The following is a 22,308-nucleotide window of genomic DNA, read 5'->3' on the forward strand; positions in this document are numbered from 1 at the left end:
GGGCAGCCTCCTGCCGGCTCAAATCAAAGCTCGTCTGTTACCCGGAGGTGTGAGGGCAGACGCCTCCTGCCTTCCAGACAGCTCAGCCCGGGAGCATCCCTCCAGTGCACGAAAGCCTCTCCCCCTTCTCCCTCTGACGTCCGGTGGCTTTCTCCCTGCAGTGCCGAAAAGGCGTTCCTGCCCCGTTGGCCATTGACTTTGCTCAGGAGCTTTAGAGCGTTGGGCCTGCTCCCAAAAGGACCATAGAAGGGCTTGCTTTCAGAACAGGGGCCCGCCTGAGGGGCTGGGTGAGGCAGGCTCAGGGTCTCGGGGCTCTGGGTTGAAAGTAACTTCGGAAGGTTGCTCCAAACATAAGTTTTCCAGGGAGTCCACCACCCAGCCATTCTCCCCGCTCTTCACTTCCTGTCCGTTACCTGGTTCTTCGGCCCAGTTTTCCGGTTCGAGCTCTGCATAGGATGGTCCAGAGCCTTTTAGCACATAAGGAAATTAGACCTCTGCTCGTTACTTTCAAGACCCAGGGGCCAGATCTGCTGAGAAGGGTCCTCCCAGCCCCCCGGGGAGTCCCCGTTGTGCTCCCCCGTGTGGGACATGCAGTCAGCGCCTTACTTAACACCCCGCCTGCCTGGCTCTCGCGCCTTCTGATAATTTTAGTTTAGAACAAGCCGTGACAGTCCTGTGGCCTCACAGAGCCAGCAGGGTAGGGCCGCGATGACCGGGGCACGTCCTGAGCTGTCGTCTTCACGGGGAGCCGGGGAGCTGCTGAGGATGAGTGGCCGGCCCTGTGCAGAGTTTAAGGCCTCGTGCCATGTTGGGATGACCGAGGGGACACTCGGAATTCCTCCCGTGCCTCTAGAGGGACGCTCATCACAGCCGGACCAAGGACGGAAATACCACCCTGCAGAATTACATTCCTGGCCCTAAAGAGGGCCACTCCCCTCCTCTCCCCGCTGACAGCTGCAGGGCCACTTGCTTTGTGCTGTGTGACAGTCTTGGAAACTCAATGCAAGTCTCCAAGGGAGGGAAGGGACGAGAATTTATTGAGCACCTACTGTGTGCTAGGCTCCTCGTGACCATTTCACCCTTGCCACAGCCTTATAAGGCTGATTTCCACCGCTGCTCCCATTTTATGGATGGGGAAGGTGAGGCCAGGCTGGCCCCACTCCCATAGCTGGTCAGGGCTAGAGGTGGGGTTCTCCCCTAGGTCTCTCTCATGCCCACAGCTTGGCGAACGTAGGCAGAAGGCAGCAGACTGCAGCTAGGAAGGCAGAGTGGCACATTCCTGCTCACAGAGTCGGCAGGTGCTGCTGAGACCTCCGTTTCCCCAGCGAGATTACCCCGCGTCCCTGGGGCCTGGCTCTCTGCGGCCCCGCGTGTCCCAAGACAGGCAGGGCTTACGTCAGGACCTGCAGGGGGCCATCTGGGAGTTGAATGCCAGAGCATTCCAGGGGCAGGTAAGGTAACAGGGGTAGTGTGGTCAGGGGGCCTACCTGAAGGAAGAGGCCATTTCACTGCCACACACAACGGCTGCCTGGCCTCTGCCCCATTCTGTTCTCTGTATGTGTTTTCCACGTGAGCGGAAAACTCAGTAGGTGATTGCCTTGTTTTGTCCTAGCTCAGGAAGGGGCAGGAAGCACTTAGAGACAAACCGCCCCCTGGACAGGTTGGGAAAATGCCTCATTGCAAAGGTGGCCAAGATCAATGTCAAGGGAGCGGCTGGCTGTTTTTAGTGGTAGTCCACAGAGCTCTGCTTCCTGCCTTGTCCCAGTCTGCGTTTTCTTTAACTGTCGTCTGCGGCCTATGGGAACACCTGAGAGGCAGCGCTCGGGGAATTCGTGAGTAGTGTGCAGCTCCGAGGGCTAACGAAGAAGGTGGGCACAGAAAGCTGAATTTCGGGATACCGACTGGCTTAGAAAGATGATCGGAAAGTGACAATCTTGAAACGTGAAATTTAAACATGAAGGGTTACGTGTGGGATTTAGGCGATTGATTGAACAAGTACAAAAGTGGGGACCCCTGAGCTTCTAGCAGTTTCCAGGAAAACCTGGATGCCTGCACTCAATGTTAGTGGTGTTTGGTTTCTTTGTGGTTGTTAAATTAAAAACAAAAACAAAAACAAACCCCAAAAGCGTCCAGGAAACCCAAGTCAGAGTTTCAAGGAACTGGTAAATGCCGGGCAGTGTGCGGCCCGTTCGTGAAGTGGTTGATGGGGACGTTTGTTCTCCCTGTATAAGCATTCGCTCGTGACTTAGGTGTGTATAAGACCCTGGCAGTTTTCCTCCTTTGACAGTTGCCCCCACTCCAATAATTTAGGTATGCTGCCACCAGGTGGCAGTGGTATCTTAGTGTGAGCAACTTGGTTTCAGTTTTGATGAGACTGGAGGAGGGAGGCATGCTCCCCTTCCTTTTCAAAGTGGCGAAGAAATTTAAGGTGTTTGGAGGCACTCTGGGCTAGCAAAATTGAGCCGAGAGACTTGGATTCGAATTCTGGTCCTATAGCTTACTCGTTTTATGGTATGCATTGATTCTAGCAAGTGTTCACGAATTCAGATGCAGTTATGATGTGCCAGGCAGGGCTGTGCACTTTTCTGCTCATTGTCATTCAGGACATGGGGGAAGCAAGGCCCAGAGAGGTGTAGTGACTTATCCATAGCCACACAAAGGATTTTAGTACACATTTGTAGGGCTGCTTGATCCAGCTCTGCCTGATTCTGAAGCTTTGGACTAAAGGGTCCAAAGAAGCAGGGTCCCTACCCTGCTGGCTCTGTGACCTTCTGCCTCTCCTGTGACAGCCTCTCTTTTCCCTGCACTTACAACTGACCTTCTTGGGTTTTTCCTTTTATTTTCTTTTCAATATCTTTTTAACAAGTCAAAACTAAGAACTTGAGAAATCCTGCAGCCTCGGCTTGATTTTTTTTTTTTTTTTTAATTTTCTAAATATTGTTTTTGTTGCTTTTCACCTATACTAACACGTATATGCATATTATAGTCACAGGGCACATAGAAAACCGATTCTTTTACTTGTGAAGAATGTTGCCTATTAAATACTACATTCCCATTGGTTTAGTTTTTATGGAGTTGTTCTGGTATCTCTAGGGCATTCTCAACAGAGAATTGTTCCCAGAGGGGCCACAATTGGTTCTCTGGGGCTTAAAAAAACCTTAAGTTATTACAATAGTATGTGGCCCTCCAAAGTTCAGCCCCATTCAACAAAATCTTTTATTTTATTTTATTTTTTTAATGTTTACTCATTTTTGAGAGAGAGAGAGTGAACAGGGGAGGGGCGGAGAGAGAGGGAGACACCGAATCTGAAGCAGTCTCCGGGCTCTGAGCTGTCAGCACGGAGCCAGACGCAGGGCTTGAACCCACGAACCATGAGATCATGACCTGAGCCCAAGTCGAACGCTCAACTGACTGAGCCACCCAGGTGCCCCTAAAATCTTATTTTTTAGCATTTAATTTCAAAGAGAAGAAGGGAAATGGGGGAGAAATGTTTAAAGGCTCCTGGGGGAAGAATAATTAGGAAAAGATTGAGAAATGCTCCCGTGGAATGTACCTCAAGTCGTGCTGTGGGACAAGGCAGTGTAAACACAATACCTGTGTGATGTTCTTGCCAGCCTCTGCTCCGTCCTGGGAATCCCGTGGTTCGGTGGCCTCAGTGTCAGACTTTGTTCTCGTGCAGTCACTGTCCACTTGGGGAATTTCCTCAGCCCGGGCCCCATGTTTGAAGCATCATCTTACCTCGCTGAATAGTCGCTTGTTGCTGTCATGCATGTGTTGAAATCTCGAGTCACTGGCCCAAGTTCCCAAGGCAACCCAGAATGGGAGTGAGGTTTGACCCATAGCGTCCCAACTCCCAGAATCCCCTTCCCTGCCCCCCCTGCCCCCCAGCAGCTCTGCTGTTCCTCTCCGGCCTCCTCCCTTTGACCGGCACTGTTCAGGGAGACTCTTCCCACAGGAGGACAACCAGCATCTCCAGGCCCAGGAAGGAGGGTGGGTTGGGCTTACTCTGGGCAATGGGATCTCCCAGGATCCTCTGCGGCAGAGCAACTGTCCTGAGGGCTCCCTGGAGAGGCCAGCCCTGTTTGGTTTGGGTGGTTTGGCCCGTGAGGCCAATTCCTGGGGGTGTAGAAGCATAAACAGTTGTACTGAGTTAATGAGGCCTCATCTCTGACTCACAGATGCACCTTGGAGGCCAGGTCCTGTGGAGACAGGCCTGTCTGTGTGTGCAAGGCCATGAGGGGACAGCCCTGTCCCTGTGTGCCAGGCGCGTGAGGGCACGCTATGTGTTTACAGACTGTGAAAAGACTGGCCTGTTTCTGCGTCCGGGTTTCGAGGCAAGAGGCCTGGGTGTACACAGCTTGTTGGGGTGGGTAAGCACCTGGCCAGGCCGAGACACGCACCAGGCCCATAAAGGAGCCCCAAGAAGTCAGATACACCCACTTGGCATGGCTGACACTTCTGGTCCCTCCAGCGCGGGAAAACGGCCTTTGCACTTCCCGAGAGGGGTTCTCGCATAGGCCATTGTGCACAAGCCTTCAAAACCAAGATGATTTTATCCACTGGGGAAGCCGGGGTCCCAAGAACAGCCCCCGAGGCCTATCCCAAGTGCCAGTGGCGGAGGAGCAGACTCTGGGGGAGGCAAGAAGCTGGCCTATCTTCCCGTCCCGAAGCTATGGGGCAGGGGAAAACACCGGGCTCTGGGGAGGTCCCGGCCCAGTTTGTGTCCTCTCTGGCGTCCGCCCTGACCACGCTGCCTCCTCTCCCCAGGCAGGTTCCCCTGAACCCCTGGGGCGGCCACGGCCTCGTGGGCACCCCGTCCTGGGCTCTGTCCCTCTTCTGTACAGAGCAGGAGGGTGGGAAGGAATGTGGAGTGCACATGCCCGTGCATGTGAGTGTGTGAGAGTGAACGTGGGAGTGAGTGTGGGAGTGAGTGTGTGGGAGTGAATGTGTGTGAGAGAATGTACGAGTGTGTGAGTGAGTGAATGTGTGAGGGGGCAGGTATGTCAGAGAGAGACCATTGCACGTGAGGGGGTGACCACGTTAGGAGTGCGTCGGGTAGGGAGTGTGTTCATTTGGGCCTCAGTCTTCTCCTCTGTCAAATGGGGGTAATCCAGCACCTTGCTCACTGGGTCGTCGTAGGCAGGACGCTCTGCTGTGCGTGAAGCAGTTGGAAGGGGGCCGGCAGGCGTGGCCGCTGTGACAGCATCGCAGGCGCCCCATCAGTGCGGCTTAGCGCCCCCCAGCCGTGGCACTGCCCCCCGTGAGGCGTGTTTTAGAATTGGGGCGGGGTGGGAAGTGTCCTCAGGAGGGCCCTACCTGTAGGGGGTGGCTGGCCGTTCCTGAGGGTTTCTGAGCCCTTCACGCCGTGCCCGCCACTTCACGCACATTCGCTTCCTGAATCTTCTCGCGGCCCTCCAGGTCTTTACCACCCCGTCTCATGGGTGAGCGGGCCAAGGACGTTGCCAAGGACAGCCAGTCAGCGTCCACGTCAGGCCGCCCCTGAGCCTGACGTGGAGGTGAGCCGGTCCTGTGCTTGGAGCCCCCGCCAAGGCACAGCCACCATCCGGGTCCCTGGTGCACAGAGGTGAAAACTGCAGCCGGGAGCCTAGGTCCCCTCTCCCTTCCGGCCGCCCCACTTGGGCAGGCTGGACCCATCACCCCATTTCCACATGGGGTGGGGAGCCCCAGCTGGTGCCAAGATTCCCGGGCAACCAGGTCAGAGGGACAGAGGGCCCTAGAGCTGATGCCCCTCCCCTAGAGGGAAGCCCCCGGGGGGAGGGTGGACCCCACAGCGGGTGCCATCGCCCCCAACTATGACCTTCCTTCCAGACCTCCCTCCCTCTTCCCTCGTGGGCCTTTCCTCCGGGGGAAGAGCCCCTTCTAGTCCTGCGTCTGTGGCCCCTTGGCGCCTCTGTTCGCGACCGCAAACCTCCCCGAGCTGGCGTCCCCCAGCACGTGTGTCCCGAGTCTTCATCCAGCTCCCCCCTCAGCCAAAGCAGCAGGTGGCCATTGTCACCCCATTGAACCCTCACAAATCTGCGGAGGAGCCTGGGCCTCGAATTTCCCTAGTTCCCCGATGTGGAGACTGAGGCTGAGGGGTTAAACCACTTGCTTGGGGGCAAAAAACTATTAAATCGCGGAGCTGGGGCTGAGACACAACTCTGCGTCCAGAACCTGGGAACTTAACCCCTGAGAATGCGGCTCCCAGCTGCACACGTGTCTGCGTGCCTGTACACACACACACACACACACACACACGCACACGCTGGACAGTTCCTCACACCTGTGAGCTGGCACTGCCTGACTTGCCTCCTTTCTCTTCTGCTGTGTCACACACGTAGGGTCTCAGTTTTCAGTCTGACACACCATGTCATGAGAGCTTTTCATTTTTCTCTCCGTCTCCCAGACGTCACCACAAGGATTCTATGAATTAACCTCTGGCCTGGCAGTCCAGGGCTGATGGCCCCACCCTGTCCCGCGTGCCCCAGGATACACTGTCAGGCCACCTGTGCCGGGCCCGGAAGGTCAAGCTCAGGACCACCCCGCCTCCACACCTGTCCCAGACACACTGTGTCCCCAGTGTCCCCAGATGCCAGCATCCTGGCTTCACGTGCCCAGACCCAGCCTTGCTCCTGACTCCCCTTTGCCCTGGGCCACCCCGCCCTCCCGTGTGGCTCCTGGTGGGCTGGCCTGCTCCAGCCAGGACGCCCCTTGGCCCGGAGGGAAGACGGTGACCCCCGCTCACCCCTCGGCCCCATCGCCCTCCTCCCTGTCTTGCTTCCTCTTGCTTTCCCCATCCTTTGTATAGCCACCTTGAACACGCCTTTACGGCCACACCGAGGGCAGAGCACTCTGCTGCTGCCGGCCCCACCCAGTGACTGATGTCACTCTTGCAAATACCCTTCCAGGCCTCATCTGCCTCTGCGAGGATGCTCTGGCGGCTGTGGCCAGGTGCACAGCACCGACCGTCCGACCAGCTTCGGCACAGCGTTGCAGCTGCAGCGTTTCGTTGCGTCCAGGCCCACGTGCATCCAATGGCTGCATAACATCTGTGAAGAGACTTTGGCCTGATTTACCAAACGACTCACTGTGGTCGGGCTTTCAGGCCATTCCCCATTTCCTCAATTATGGATAATGCAGCCATGCGTTTCCCCCGAATCTAAGCTCCTACTTCCTTGGAACTTTTTTTTTTTTTAAGTTTGTTTATTTGAAAAAGAGACAGCATGGGCGAGGGAGAGGCGGCGGGGGGTGGGGTGGGGGGTGGGCGGAGAGAATCCCAGGCAGGCTCCATGCTGTCAGCACAAAGCCGCATGTGGGGCTCAAACCCACAAAACCATGAGATCATGACCTGAGCCGAGATCAAGAGTCGGATGCCCAGCCAACTAAACCACCCCTGGAACACTTTTCTAAGGCAGATTTCCAGAACAGTGGTTCCTGGGAAGAGTAGGGGTATATTTTGTGGCTTTTACCACATTTGCCAGTTTGCTCCCAAAAGAATAATTTCTGCCGTGCCCAAAGGTGAGAGCTCGCAGCCAAGCTGCGTGGGTTCAAATCCCAGCTCTCTCACTCACTGGTGATGTGGCCCTGGACTAGTTCCTTTCCTCTCGGCCTCCTTTTCTTCCTAAACGAGGTGGGGCTCACAGTAAGACCAAGCTCACTAGGTTCTTGTAGGATTAAATGCGTCCATAGCAATAAAGAACTTAGAAGGGCACTTGCCAGGGGCGCCCGGGTGGCTCAGTCGGTTGAACGTCCGACTTCAGCTCAGGTCATGATCTCACGGTTTGTGAGTTCAAGCCCCGCGTCAGGCTCTGCGCCCACGGCTTGGAGCCTGGAGCCTGCTTCTGATTCTGTGTCTCCCTCTCTGCTCCTCCCCCACTTGCACTCTGTCTCACTCTCTTTCTCTCTCTCAAAAATAAATAAACATTAAAAAAAGATTTTAACGTGAAAGAAGGGCATCTGCCGTGTGACAAAGTGTTAGATCGATGTTGATTATTCTTACTCTGCTTTAATGACCAAAGACCCTGTTTCCCTCTGCGTAGAAGGGTCCTAGCAGACAGTTCCAGAAGAAGGAAGGCCCATGCAAGCCACTCACACCACCAGCCCCCAGGGAGCCCATGACAGGCATCACTAATCAATCACTCTGCTCTTTTCCCTTGAGGCGGAACTCTTGCCAACAGAGCCCCTGCTGCCAGACTTGAGTTGAAGGAGGGAGTGAAAGCGTCCGTCCACCCTGCTTCATGACCCCCTAGAGCATGGTGTGTGGAGCGTGGCTGCGACCCACGTCTAGCCTGGTGGCTCTGGCCTCTGCTTCTTGGGGCTTGTTTGTGGGAGAAGTTGTCAAGCTTCCAGACAGACGCTGGGTCTGGTTCTCCCCTGCCTGAGAAAGTCACGGGTTGTCACCTGTCTGCCTCTGCGAAGGGAGGTAAAACAGGGCAGCCGGAGAAGGATGGGCAGAAGTCAGCCTCGGACCTTTTATGGGCCTGGCCACAGGTTGGCTTTATTCAGGTGGGAAGGCCAGAATTCCATCCAGATTAATTTGTGGCACTTGGTCAGAGAGGGCTCTGTGCCTTCCTAAGAGGGGTCACAGGGACTCGGGGAGACTGGTGAAAAGGGCACCTTTCCCAGGAGGCGGGGCTGTCCCAGCCAGGACAGTGTGGCGGGGCACAGGTCCTTCCAGGCCGCTTCTCCGGCACTTGTGTGCAGTGGAACTGAGGGGAGGCCGCTGGGGCCCTCAGTGGGCCATCGGGGCCCTGTAACTAATAGCGATGAGGGGCCATCAGGGCCCTGTAACTAATAGTGAGGGCAGCATCAGGGATTGAGGCTAACAAGTGGCAGAGGGCTGGGTGACCCCAGGGAGGAGATCACATGCCCTCGTGGGCTTTCTTTACGGTAGAGAGAGCGATGGTTAGGTACCTACTAATGTCAGGAGCTGTGCTGAGGGCTTTCCTGTGTGTGCTCTCTTGAAATCTTTCCCGAGTCTGATCAGGCCCTTCGAGAAGGAGTTGCTGGAAGGGTGCAGGGCTTGTCCACGGTTGCACAGCTAGAACCAGGCAGAGCTGGGATCTGAGCCGGAGTGCTCGGTCTCTGAGCCCAGCCAGGCAGAGGAGGGCCCACATTCCCTGACCAGAGCTCTCTCAGGCACAGACATGGGGCATGTTAGTGTGTTTGTTAAGTAAACTTTTCACTAAGGCATTGCATTCAGAAAAGTGCACGCATCGAAAGAGTTACTCCTGGATGAATTTCTCCCAAATTCTCACAGAATTGACCCGATGAACCATCACCCAGATTGAAAAACAGAGCGACTGCCTCCCAGGTGTCTCCTCGGCTCCCCACCCCCCACCTCCCCCTTCAGAAGACCCCTGTCCTACCTTTTATTAGGACAGATTCGTGTTGCATGTATCTGAACTTGGTATAAATGGAATCACATGTGTTGAACTCTTTTGTGACCGGTTCCTTTGACTCAAAATTAGAAGATTTCTCTCTGCTGTTGTGGGCACTGTTAATGTGTCCATTTGCTCTGCTGGGTGGCATTCTTGTTGAATGAAGGGGCTCTGTTAATTTGTCCTGTTGTGCAAAGGTATTTCTAGTTTGGGGCTACTGCAAATAGGACCCTTACAGACATGTCTTTTGGTGAACATACGTGCACGTCCTGTTGAGCATAGGCCATAGGGCAGGCCTAGGGTCCCCTTTTGTGGACACTGCCCAGAGGTTTCCAAAGTGGTCTTACCAAGTTATACACCCGCCGGCAGAGGACATTTAAAAATCCTATTTATGGGGGTGCCTGGGTGGCTCAGTTGGTTAAGCGTCTGACTTCGGCTCAGGTTGTGATCTCACAGTTCACGGGTTCAAGTTCTGCGTCTGGCTCTGTGCTGACAGCTCGGAGCCTGGAGCCTGTTTCGGATTCTGTGTCTCCCTCTCTCTCTGCCCCTCCCCTGCTTGCACTCTGTCTCTCAAAAATAAATAAATGTTAATTTTTTTAAAAAAATCCTATTTATGAAGGCTTTTTTGATACTAAAAAGGACGAAAAGAACTAAAAAATTTCCCACTGCCCGTAAATCTGTTAACACATCTTAAGTTAAAAAAAAACAAGCAATAATTTATTTACATGTTAACAAAATGCTTGCATTTCGACTGCGGGGTGTGGTGCGTTTTTACTATTGTATTCACCTGAATAACCACCACCGGAATTCCTGACACCCCAGAAGTTTCCCTCATGCCCCTTTCCAGTCAGCCCCCCACTCCCCCAGGCACCCTCCGTGGACACTCGAGGAAAATGCGGGCCGTGGGAGTGTGTGGCAATTCTGAACGGCACACGGCGGGGGTCTCTTCCCCACGCCCCATTTCCCGAAGGCAGGCCTGTGAGCAGTCTCCCGGGGCCTTCCAGAAGTTTCTCTGAATGTCCCTCTTCAGGTGCCACGCACGTCGTTTCACCCACACTGTTTGATTCCTCTCTCCTTTACCCTGAATTACGTATCACGGCGATCTGTGTGTCAGCCCACATGGATCTACTTCACTCCTTTTTATGGTTTTGTAGTACTCCGTTCAGACAAGGGTCAAACTGGGTGGGACTTTGTATCTTCCGGTAAAAGGTAAAACACTGTTGTATACGCGGGGAAACCGAGTTCCTAACAGAAAGGATGGCAGTAGGATAACAGTTGTTGGGCACCTACCATCTACAGGCCAGAGGTGGTGAGAGCAGCCTGCTGTGTAATCCCCACCCCTTCAGATGCCCCCCCTGCCCCCCTCAGCCATCCCCGGTTGATAGGTCAAGAACCTAGAGTTGGGGGCCCCCCACCCCCCGGGTGGAATGACCTGCCCCGGGCCACAGAGCAGGAAACCGGCATCTCCTGGGCAGCAGGCCTTTCCCTGCACCCTCCTGCCCCAGCCAGGGCTTTCCCAGCCCCTTCCAGAGGGCCGGCCTTGGGCTTTGGCCATCCAAGACACCCCCACCTCCTTGTGTGTGAAGGTCTTCCTGGGCCTCGGGAATGGCACATGACAGCCGGCTCTCCACATGGCCAAGAAAGAAGCGCATTTGTGGGCTGTTGGGTTTTTTTCTTTGTTTTTGGGTTTGTTCCCCCCCCCCCCAGACAAGGAAGGGGGGGCCAGAGCCTTGGTGTGCCATCCCACGCTCGCTTTGATGGGGGCTGATGAGTCACCATACAAGGAAGTTTTTTCACGTAAATGGTTTGCGGGTGAACTTGTTTTCTGCCCTTTAAGGCAGAGTTTTTTGGGTTTTTTTTTTCTCTTTCTGTCTCTTTAAAGAAGAGCCTTTAAAACAAACGGGAGGCAGTATGTTGGCTAGCAAGACCTTCTGTTCCACGGGAGTCTGCACCCTTTCGTGGTGGGGTTGGTGGGCAGGGAGCCCCGGAGAGGCGGACGCCGATTCGCTCTCCGCTGGGGCCGCGGCGGGTGGTCTGGCCTCAAGGGGAAGGTGGCCTTCTGTTCTGTTTGCCTCCAAGGCTCCTACCCGACTGTTAGCTCTGTTGGCTCGGAGACCAGGCCAAACAGACTCCAAAAAGAGCAGCACCTGTCCCCACAGAGGAATTAGGGCCTCGCCTCACCTGATGATCATAAAATACCCAGCGGGACAGCCAGCTCAATTCTCTGGATGGAACAGTGTTGTGGAGAGTGGCTAACTGACCAGGAGACGAGGACAGAGCCCCCTCACCTCCCCCCCCCCCGCAGCCTTGGTGGCCATCACCCCTGCCCCCCTCCCTCGAGAATCCTGGTGCCTTCTCAGAGCCAGAGACGGTTTCACAGAAGACGCTGAAGTGGACGGAAACCCCCTTGGGGGGCAGCGGAAGCCACCCTGACAGTTGGCAGAAGGCCAAGGTGGTTTGTTGTCTGGTGGGGCGGGGCGGGGGGGGGCGTCAGAGAAACACGGGGCGCCAGGCAGATGTTTGGATAAGACCCGTTGGCAGCGTGGATGGAATCTGATTTCCGGTTGGAGCAGATGTTCAGGAACGCATGGACCCTGAAAAGCACACCCAGGAAGTCGGGGGCCAAGTCAGCATTGACCAAGCGGCCCATCCGCGTCCGTTGGCTCTGAAGCCTTTGTCACCATCCGCTCGGAACTAGAATGCTCTTTATCTTCTCCCAGCCACGGACAGAGGGGTTCTGAACCGGTGGTTCTCAAAGTGGGGTTCCCAGACCAGCAGCATCAGCTTCCCCTGGAAATTTAGGAGACGTGCAGACCTGTCCCATAATCCTGAATGTCCTCTAGGTGACTGATGCCCACCGAGGCTCAAGACCTGCTACAGTAGCTTAAAGAAAGGGGGAAGAGCAACAGACATCTCTTGAGTGCCTACTGTTTTCCCTCTGCTTCACCTGTGTTGTCCTGTTGAGGCCATACAGTGTCGCAGAGGGGTGGGGATTATATCCCCCTTTCACAGACAAGAAAGCTGACCATCAGTTGAAATAACTTCCCTGTGTGTCCAAGCCAGAATTCAGACCCAGGGCTGAGCCTCCTTCTGTGACCTCTGCACCCTGTTGCTGGGTTCCTCTTGGCCCAAAATCAAGCGTAGACAGCTGAACGTATCTGTAACTTTTGGATCACTCTCCCAGCATCTCCTCCGCGTGTGCAGATAACTGAGAGTCACCATGATGAACTTAGAACTAGATAAAGTTCTAAGACAAACACCGGAGCCCTCTCCCCCACCCCGGGTTGAGATGCTACCAGCTTGAGGCCGAGCAAGGGAAGTCCTTATTTGGGATAGAGACTTCCCTTTATCAGGCCCTGAGGAAACAGGGCCCCGTGCTGTCCCTGCATATCAGGGAGCAAACCTCACTAGGGCCCGGCCCCTCCCACATGGCAGAGAAAGAGAGCAGCTTCTGGTACAGTATTTGTACATTTAAATTTATTTGGTGGGTTGCTATTAACCAGGGGTGTTTTCTCAGAAAATGGCATCTCCGATTCAGGGTTAGCGAGAGGCCCCCACTGCTGTTTTCAGTCCGTGTTCAGGGTTGAATGCGCTCTCCGGGCACAGGAACTCCCCTGGAAAAGCCATTGCAAAGTAGTAGGATCTTCGTAAGCGGCAAGTTTTAGAAGTGGGGTCTCAGCCATGCCTGGGATGTGCAGTGACTGTGTGGCGTTTATCATTCGGACGGGTGGGGATGGGGGTCCAGATGTTGGAGAGCTGGGGAGGATGGGTGGGTTGCCTTCTCGGAGACCCTGGTGGTGTGGCCCCCGAGGAGGGGCTCTTCGATAAAGCTGCCTGGCCAGGAAGGGCGGGCGCTCAGGTATGGCGGTCACGGCCACCGACGGCCATGGCCAGAAAGACCTTCAGGAGGATTTGCCCAGAGGGCTGAGATCAGGCGGGAGGACTGCCCTTTGCTTCATTTTAATTTTCGAAATGTAAATGCTACCTTTGCCCAGTGAGACTCGAGGTGGCTTTACAAAAACACACGGCGTGGGGAGATCTGTACTGATTTGGAGCGCCTTCCTCCGGGGGTTAGGAGAGGAGAAGCAAGACACAGAATCTGTGTGTAACGTGATGCTCCTTCTGTGCAATGAAACGGGGACAAAACAGCAAAAGCTGAGGACCAAAATAAAGCTCTGTATTTGCATGTGTGGCCGTGGGGAAAGATCTGAATGAATACATGCCAGGGGCAGCAAACTGCCCAGCCTACTGCCCGTTTTTATGAAGAAAGGGGCTTTGGGGGGACACAGCCCCACCCATTCACGCTGCCCCAGCAGAGCGTGGCCAGAAAAGCCTGGAATGTTGTTACCTTTACAGAAAACGTTTGCCGAACCCTAGTATCCGTTGTGGTGTTAGCACGGGTTCAGGGCCACAGGGGTGGGGGAGGCGGCACGGGAGACAGAGGTGAGGTTAACAAAACGCCAACGTATGTGGCGTGGGCTAAATTTATGCAAACTTTTACGCTGGTGCGTGCGTGCGTGTGTGTGTGTGTGTGCGCACATGTACACACAGAAAGGGAACCCCTTACATCACGGGCACCAGCATACAAACGTGCCGGCCGCGAGCCCCACGATGGAATTCTGGTGCTCTTCACTCTCCGCCCTTAACACGGTCTGTATGATTCCCTTTCCCGGTGGACATATTATTTCAAAAACCAGGTAATCTACAGGAACACGGAAAAGTCAAAAACATAGGAGCTCAGATCCCTTCCGGTTCTAAGAATGTGGGATTCTGACCGCTTTGAAAATTCTGTGGAAAGGACACCACTGCCTCCATGATTCCAGTTTCTGAAACCTTTGGGTTTTTGTTTTTTTTTTTAAAGTTTCTTTTGAATGAAATAAATGCACGATACACGGATAAGGCTTCCTGTGACAATTTGAAAATTTACGGATAAAGCTGAAGCCCATCCTCCCCCCTTGGTTTTCCCTCAAGCCACTTCCCTCTGCAGGAAGACAGCTGTCATCAGCCTGACACTGTGGCCCCCCCTCCCCCCGCCGCTACGAGTTGGATCCTGTTTGCGGAGTGCGTGTGTGTAAATATACGTGCACACGTGTGTGTGTGCGTGTGCGTGTGTGTGTTTGCTGCTACGTTGAGTGTTGTCGCGGACGTGGAGCCCATGGCAGACCTAGTGTCCTCCGTTCTTGTGACCGCTGTGCGTGGGGGCCACGGTTGGCTCAAGCACGTCTCCACCGATGGGGGTTTCTCGTCTCCCGTATTTTTCCTCAGAGGTTGACTGTCTTCGGTCGATGTCCTCCTGGACTCAATAGTACCACTTACTGAGCACCTGCAAAGTGCTGGGCATTCAGCCCGAAATAGCACATTCGGTCCCATCAAGGCCTGCAAGAGGCGGGAGCTGCTATTATCTCCATTTTGCAGATGAGGAAAGTAGGGTTTGGAGAAGTGATAGAACTGGCCTGAGGCCGCACACGACAGAAGTCCAAAATCAGATATGCCCCGCGCTCGGTTCATTGTACTGCATGTTCCCGAGAGTCAAAACAGGGGCCTTGTCTGAGCCTCTGAGTTCTCAGGAGCTGACGGGGGGGGGGGGGGGGGGGGGGGGGGGAGGCAAGCCAGTGAAGGGTGGGGAGGGTGTGGCTGAGTATGAAACTGGGGCTCCCTGCCGGCCTCCCTAGGGTGCTGTGATCACTCCGGAAGGCTATCTTCGATGGTATTCCACAGCAGGGGGCTGCTGGGGGAAGCGGCCTTCCCTGGGATTACGGCCAGGTGGAGACAGGCGTGTGTTCCCAGAATGCTGTGGGCAGGTCCCGGGCCGTACCTGTGTGCGTTCCCAGTCTCCCTTGACCATGACTAAGGAAAGCAGGAGACCTGAGGAGGGGTCCTGGTTCAGACAGCTGGCTTTCACCCCAAGTGGGCAGCCACCCCTCCCCCACGTTGTGGTCTCCTTGTCTGTACCGTGGGGTCGCGCTTGCCCCCTTAGACTGGACCAGCAGTAATGACCCCTCAGGATCCCTCTCGTAAATAGAATCATACGGTATTTGTCTTCTTGTGACTGGCTTGTTTCATTCAGCGTGATGTCCTCAAGGTTCATCTGTGTTTTCGTGTGTGTCTGAATTTCCTTCCTTTTAGTACCTGTAGTTCCTTCCTTATACGTACCATATTGTATGCACTGCGTTTGTGTGTCCATCCGCCCATCCGTGGACACTTGAGTTGTTTCCACCCTTTCACTGCTGTGAATGATGCTTCTGTGCACGTTGGTGTTTAAATATACTTTATTATTTTTTTAAGATTCACTTTTTATTTTTAGAGAGAACATGAGTGGGGCGGGGGGGGGGGGGGAGAGAGAGAGAGAGAGAGAGAGAGAGAGAGAATCTTAAGCACGCTGCATGCTCACCGTCAGAGCCCGATGTGGGGCTCGATCCCACGACCCTGGGATCATGACCTGAGCAGAAATCAAGAGTCGGATGCTCGACCGATGGAGCTACCCAGATGCCCCTAAATATACTTTAAAATTTACCAGTGACCCCCAAAATGTGGGTGCCAGGCTCCACCTCGCCCCCAACACCCTCCTGATGAGCTTGTCCCGATCACGGGCTCTGTCATTGGAATATTGTTAAACCCCCGAAGTGACCCTGATGTGTGACCAGGATTGAGAACCCTGAAGTGGTTGTCTCGGGACGGCACTTAGCACGGTGCCCGCCGCAGGAAGCCCTGGGCCGTCAGCCGGTGTGATGGGGTTCCCTTGGCTCATGTGTAACCTCATAAAAGGAAAAGGAGTTCCGTTTTGACTCATGACTCCTCTCTGCCAAGGACCCGAGGTGGCCTTGTGCTAGCGTCCTGGCTGAGTCCCGGGAGCTCTCCCTGCCGCTTCCCTGGGTGTGCAGGTGGCTCCTTGAGACACGGCTGATGTTGCGGGTACCCAGGTGTGCAGCCAACGCAGGGCCAGGCTCATGCCTGGGGTAACAGGCTGGACGGGTGTCGAGCATGAACACTAGCATTTCCACCCTCCGAGGGAGCGAGAAAGACGCCAGGGTCACGTCTCCCCCAGGAAGAGAGAACCCTACAAATTCCACAACAAGGCAAAGTTAGGAGAGGCTGCTGACGCACCTTGGGTGTCGTGCCCCCTCCCACACCGCCACATACCCAGCAGACGGGCCCCGGCTCCAGCTTTGTAAAATAAAAGGGTTGGAGGGGTCGGCTTGAGTGACTGCGGCGGACGGAGGGAGCCATCAGGAGCCAGGATTCCCGGGGTCCGTCCTTGCTTCCCGCGTACCAGTTGTGGGTTTCCTGGGGCAGCTGTGGCAAAGCGCCACCGACCAGGGGGCTTAAAACAACAGACACTCATCCTCTCAGAGTAGTGGGGCCAGACATCCAAGACGAACGTGTCCCCTCCACAAAGCTGAGCCCCCATCCAAACACCCTAAGGGACGTCCTTTTCCTTCTTTGGAGCTGCTTGGCTTGTGGGCACTTCGTTGCACCCTCGGCCTCCGTTTTCACGTGGCCGTTTCTCCCTTGTGTATGTGTGACTCTTCACGTGGCCTTTTCGTAAGGACCCCAGTCGCTGGACATAGGGCCCACCTGCGATGCAGCCTGACCTCACCTTCACTTGATTGCCCTGCAAAGACCCCTAACTCCAGATAAGGTCACAGTCACAGACGCCAGCGGTTAGGACTTGGACGTATCATTTGGGGGACAGAACCCACAACACCAGCTGTGTGACCCCAGGCAAGCTGTTAATCCCTCATCCCCTTTCTCCCATGTATGATGGGGACTGGGTGCGCCTGTCCACCTCGTAGGGGACATCGGTCTTACCCGGAAGCTTCTTAGAAATCCAGACTCCCGGGCCTTACCTGGCTCTACAGAGTTGGAATCTGCCTTTTAACAAGACTCCCCACACGGGTTTGAGGAGCACCGGCGGGTTTGAAAAGGCTGGGTTCGGTGTTGGCACAGCAGAAGCACTTGGTACGCGTCAGCCATTATTTCCGGTTTCTGTTTTCCTCCCTTTTACGAACACTCAGAGCACTTTCCATGGGCCCCTGAGAAGGTCCAGTGACCACACAGAACCGTGAAGAAACACACCAGGCACAATCCCTCCCCCAAGGAGCTCCGAGCTCAGTGAGAAGAATGGCCACATGCAATTTTTAAATGTGATCAAACAGATGCGTGTGATGTTTGGATTTTGCCAAGAGTCTGGCGGGCCCCAAAATGCCAGGTGGGTTGTAGTACCCGGCGGGGAGCCTGGCTCCAAGGCCCGTTCCTCTCCTCGCCGGCCAGATGCGTGGTTGCCCAGGCAACCGGCCGATGCCCCCGAGACCACGAGTAGGACACCGTGCCCGAGTTCCTGCTGTTTCCTTGGAAGCAGTTATGACTGCTGAGAGACTGCCCAGCAGGGGCGCGGGGGGCTGAGTGCCCATGCTCTCTCCCCTCTTTCAAGCAGGTTGTCCGTCTCCCCAGGACCCGGCTTTCCAGGCAGATGCCAGCTGGGCACCCGGCTGCAGTCAGTCTGGAACTGCCCCTGGGCGGCCTCGAGTCTCCAGTTGCAAGGACTTCTCGGCTTCCTGGCAGCAGGCGGCATCCATCAAGGCAGAGGAACTCTCGGGTGTGTGCCTCTCAGAGCGGCTCAGTGGTCGGGCCCTGAGGGTCCACAGCTAGGCCGCTCTCAGTTCCAGCCCTGGCTCTTGCTTGCCACCTGACTTAACCGCTCCCGGCCTCTGTTGACGCATCCATCAAATGGGCCTGGTTCTGTCACACATCTAGTTGAGTGGCTGCAAGGCTTCAAAGCAGTTATTTTCCACGAAGAGCTTCACACAGGGCCTGGGCCGCGGAGAGCGCTCCAGGCATGATAACCATTAGGCTCTTGTGTCATCATGCGGGGTGGTTTTTCCTGGAACATGGTAAGCACCGGGTAAGCGGCAGCCGGCGGTTTGTGTTTCGTAGCCTTGTTAGCGTGAGTCGGGGCCTGGTTTCCGTGCCAGCCGACGGGGGACCAGGGCTGGGCCTGTGTCTCGTTTTGTGTCCTTTCCCCTACTCCCAGCGCCCCCGTGGAGCCAGTGCCCAGAGCAGGTGTCCCTACCCTTGCTCCTCGTGAAAATCCCGAGTCCCTGGAAGGGAATCACTGATGAATCCATCTGTTAATTAATTGGACCAGCAGGGAACAGCTCAGTAACTGTATTGGCTAAATTAGCATCACTGTGCACGTGCACGGGGGGTGCTGAGAGGTGATGAGCTGACTCAGGTTGATGGTGAAGACCAGGGCCAAGTGGGCAGTGTGGGGGTGGCACGCAGGGGCCGACCACAGGCCTGGCCTGTGGCTGAAGGCAGGGTGATGGTCCCTAAGGCTAAAAGGATTGAAGAAGTGGCACCCATTCTGGAGGACCAGCGGCCCGAGTGTTGGGGCCCCCGGAAGCACGCGGCCTGGCAGGGATGGCGAGTTGCCTGCACGGCCCATACTGAGTCGTGAAGGAATGAGGAGGTCAAAGGCCCCTGTCTAGGAATGAGAGCAGTTGCCCAAGCATCCATTCTTCCTGGGTGTGCAGGGGACGTTTGGGAACACCACCTAAGACCTGGGAGGGAAAGTCGGAGGAGCGGGGCAGGTGGGTAGGCCCCCAAGTGCTGGCTGAGGATGGGGAGAGGCAGTGAGCGTGCTGCTGGTCCTCTGGGGGCATGGGGACGCGGGGGGACCCCGAGACCGTAGGACGGCACTGCCCAATAGAACTTTCTGCAGTGGTGACGACGGTCTTTCTCTGCGCCGTCCAGCATGGTAGCCGCTGGCCACTTGTGGCTTTCCAGCAGCCACAGTGTGGCCAGTAGACCGAGGGACTGGATTTTTAATCGTATTTCATTTTCATTAAGTTGAATGTAAGTAGCCACGTGGGGCTAGGGACGTGGGGCCTGGGCGGCACAGCTTTGGGCCGTCCACCGGGGGGCAGTTCTAAAAGCCAGTCGGTTCCTCCCTGGCTCGTTTTTCTCGTTTTTCTCGGCAGCTCCGAGGAGCTCCCGTGCCTCCCTTCCTTTAATGACAGGTGGTGGGGAGCATGCGTGCTGTCGCGAGCCTGAGCCTGGGAGGCTGCGGCAAGCAGCAGAGCAGCCCCATCACCGGGAGGCGTGCTTCCAGCACGTTCTGAGTCACGCCTCTCCCGGTGAGGGGCACACTCCCGGTGACAGCTTGTCTCCCGTGGAGTTGCCGACAGGCTCTGCTTTCCCAGGCCGGAGAACCCCGGGCGTCTGCGGTCGTCTCTGCCGTGGGAGCAGTTGCCGGAGAGATGGCGGGTGTTGCCCAGGTAACGTCCCCTCCCTGACAAGCAGAGGGTGAGGACGGCAATGGAGTGACTGACTGTGCCACCCAGGAGGCAGGAAGCTTTTCCTGCTGGCTCTGTTGTCTCGGGAGCTGGTGGGGCTGAGTCACGGATGCCAGGAGTCTTCCCAAGTTCCACCTGCCCCGGGCCACTCACTCCTGTCCCTTGGTATGTGATAAGAAGGTAGCTGTTTAGCCAGCAGCGGGGCTAGGTGCCTTGTATATGTTATCTCACGGGAGAGCCACGGGAGCCTTTGGCAGCAGTTAGCCTGGCCCCGCGTTGCGGTTGAGACAGCTAGGGTACGAGTAACATACTGTGAGTTCCGTGCGCACTGGGACCTGTCTGCTTCGCTCACCGTGGGGATCCTTAGTACCGAACACAGCGCTTGGCACATCGTGGGAATTTTTGATGAATGATTGGACAGATGGTGCCTGGATGCCGGGAAAGACGGATGAGTGGGTGGATGGATGGCGACAAAGGTGGATGGCTTGGGTACACGGGTGGCCAGGTGAATGGGTGAAGTAGAGCTTAGATTTCTACTAAGTCTACTGTTGAAAAACCTGCACTCTTAACCACTAAGCAGTGCCGTCTCCGGCTTTGTCTGCTGCCCTCCTCTGCCTGCCTAGGTTGAGACTTCTTCTTAAACACTCTAATTGAGATGTAACTTACACACCTTAAGATTCACCAATCAGGGGGCGCCTGGGTGGCGCAGTCGGTTAAGCGTCCGACTTCAGCCAGGTCACGATCTCGCGGTCCGTGAGTTCGAGCCCCGCGTCAGGCTCTGGGCTGATGGCTCGGAGCCTGGAGCCTGCTTCCGATTCTGTGTCTCCCTCTCTCTCTGCCCCTCCCCCGTTCATGCTCTGTCTCTCTCTGTCCCAAAAATAAATAAAAAATGTTGGAAAAAAAAAATTTAAAAAAAAAAAAAAAAAAAAAAAAAGATTCACCAATCAGAAGCGCATAATTCAGTGATTTTAGTTAATTTATAGAGTAGCGCGACCATCACCACAGTCCAGTTTCAGAATATTCGCGTCATCCCAAAAGATTCCCTGGTGTCTGTATGCAGTCCAATCCCTGTTGCCGCCTCCCAGCCCCACTCAGTGACTCTTCCACTTTGTGTCTCTATGAATTTGCCTTTTCTAGACATTTCATATAAAAGGAATCACACAGGATGTGTTTTGCTCCTGGCTTCTTTGACTTAGCATCATGTTTGTAAGGCTTGCCCGTATCGTAGCACATCTGAGTAGATCCATCCTTCTTCCTTTTTTTTTTTTTTAATTTTTTTAACGTTTTCTTTACTTTTGAGAGAGACAGAGACAGAGTGCGAGCGGGGGAGGGGCAGAGAGAGAGGGAGTCACAGAATCCGAAGCAGGCTCCAGGCTCCGAGCTCTCAGCACAGAGCCCGACGCGCGGCTCGAACTCACGAACCGTGAGATCATGACCTGAGCCAAAAGAGCCACCCAGGCGCCCTGATCCATCCTTCTCTTATTGCAAACACTGCTCCATTGTCTGGATAGACCACCTTTTTGCTTATCTGTTCATCAGTCGATGGGCATCCGGGTCATTTCCAGTCTGAGGTGATTATGAATAATGCTAGGGACACGCATGTACGTGTCTTTCCGTCGAGTCTGTTTTTATTTCTCTTGGGTAGATTTCTAGCAACAGAATTGCTGGGTCATAGGACAAATGTATGCTTCATGCTTTAAGTAACTATCAGACTGCTTTCCAGTGGTGCTGTCCTCGTGTGCAGTGCCATCGGCAGTGTGCCTGGGTCCCGGTTCCTCCACATCCTCACCAGCACCGGGTGTCGTCCTTCTGGTTACAGCCAGCCTGGCGGGAGTGAAGTGACGTCTCTTTGTCTCCCCGGTGGCTCACGATGCTGAGCCATTTTCTGCACACTTATAGACTGCACTTGACCTTTTCAGCCAGGGGTTGGCAAGCTTTTTCTCTAAAGGGCCAGATAGCAAATATTTGGGGCTTTGCAGGGAACGTTGGATTGCTGTCCCATGTTCTTTGGGGTTTTTTTCTTTCGCAACCCTTAAGACCATTCTTGGCTTCCTTGCACAGAAAGAAGCAGGGGGCTCGGTTTGGGCCCCCTGCTGCACTTTGCTAATCCCTGCTTTAAGCCCCTCCCAGAGAGCTCTGGGGCCCGTGACCAAAGAATCCGGTGGCCACGCTGGACATGGCAAGATGTCACCCACCCGTCCTGGGGCTCCGTGGGAGGATCATACCGCAAAGCCAAGGGCCAGGCTCCTGGGAGCCTGGGAGTCAGGGCTCCAGGGGTGTCCCTGTCCCAACCACACTGTGATTCATGACCAGATGAGCTCATTGGAGTTTTGGGGGATGAAACCTGCTAATTTATCACCACAGCAGAATGAATGGGTCCCTGTGGGTCCTGGGTAGGCTTCCCTCTGCCCTGGAGCTGCCCTGTCCCAGAGCCAGCGGCCTGTCTAACCCCCATGACCGTGATTTCACAGCCCCACTGTCCACCTGCTGCCCCCACCCACCGCCTTCCCACAGCTCCTCCCCCACCGCCCTGGCCGCCTGGCCTCAGGTTCTCCAAGCCTCTTGTCACTGAATGCCACCAAGCATTCTTGAACCCCCTCCAATCACCGTGTCTCTCGGTAAATCTCTCTCTC

The 22,308-nt window shown here is 55.2% G+C and overlaps 1 protein-coding gene across 1 annotated transcript in view; it reads left to right on the forward strand.

The window, feature by feature from the left end:
- Positions 1 to 22,308, forward strand: part of LOC122209155 (c-Maf inducing protein) — a 230,939-nt gene that overhangs the window by 153,747 nt on the left and 54,884 nt on the right. The window lies entirely within an intron of this gene.

The sequence above is a fragment of the Panthera leo genome, chromosome E2 (assembly GCF_018350215.1).
Source record: "Panthera leo isolate Ple1 chromosome E2, P.leo_Ple1_pat1.1, whole genome shotgun sequence".
NCBI classification, from domain to species: Eukaryota; Metazoa; Chordata; class Mammalia; order Carnivora; family Felidae; genus Panthera; species Panthera leo.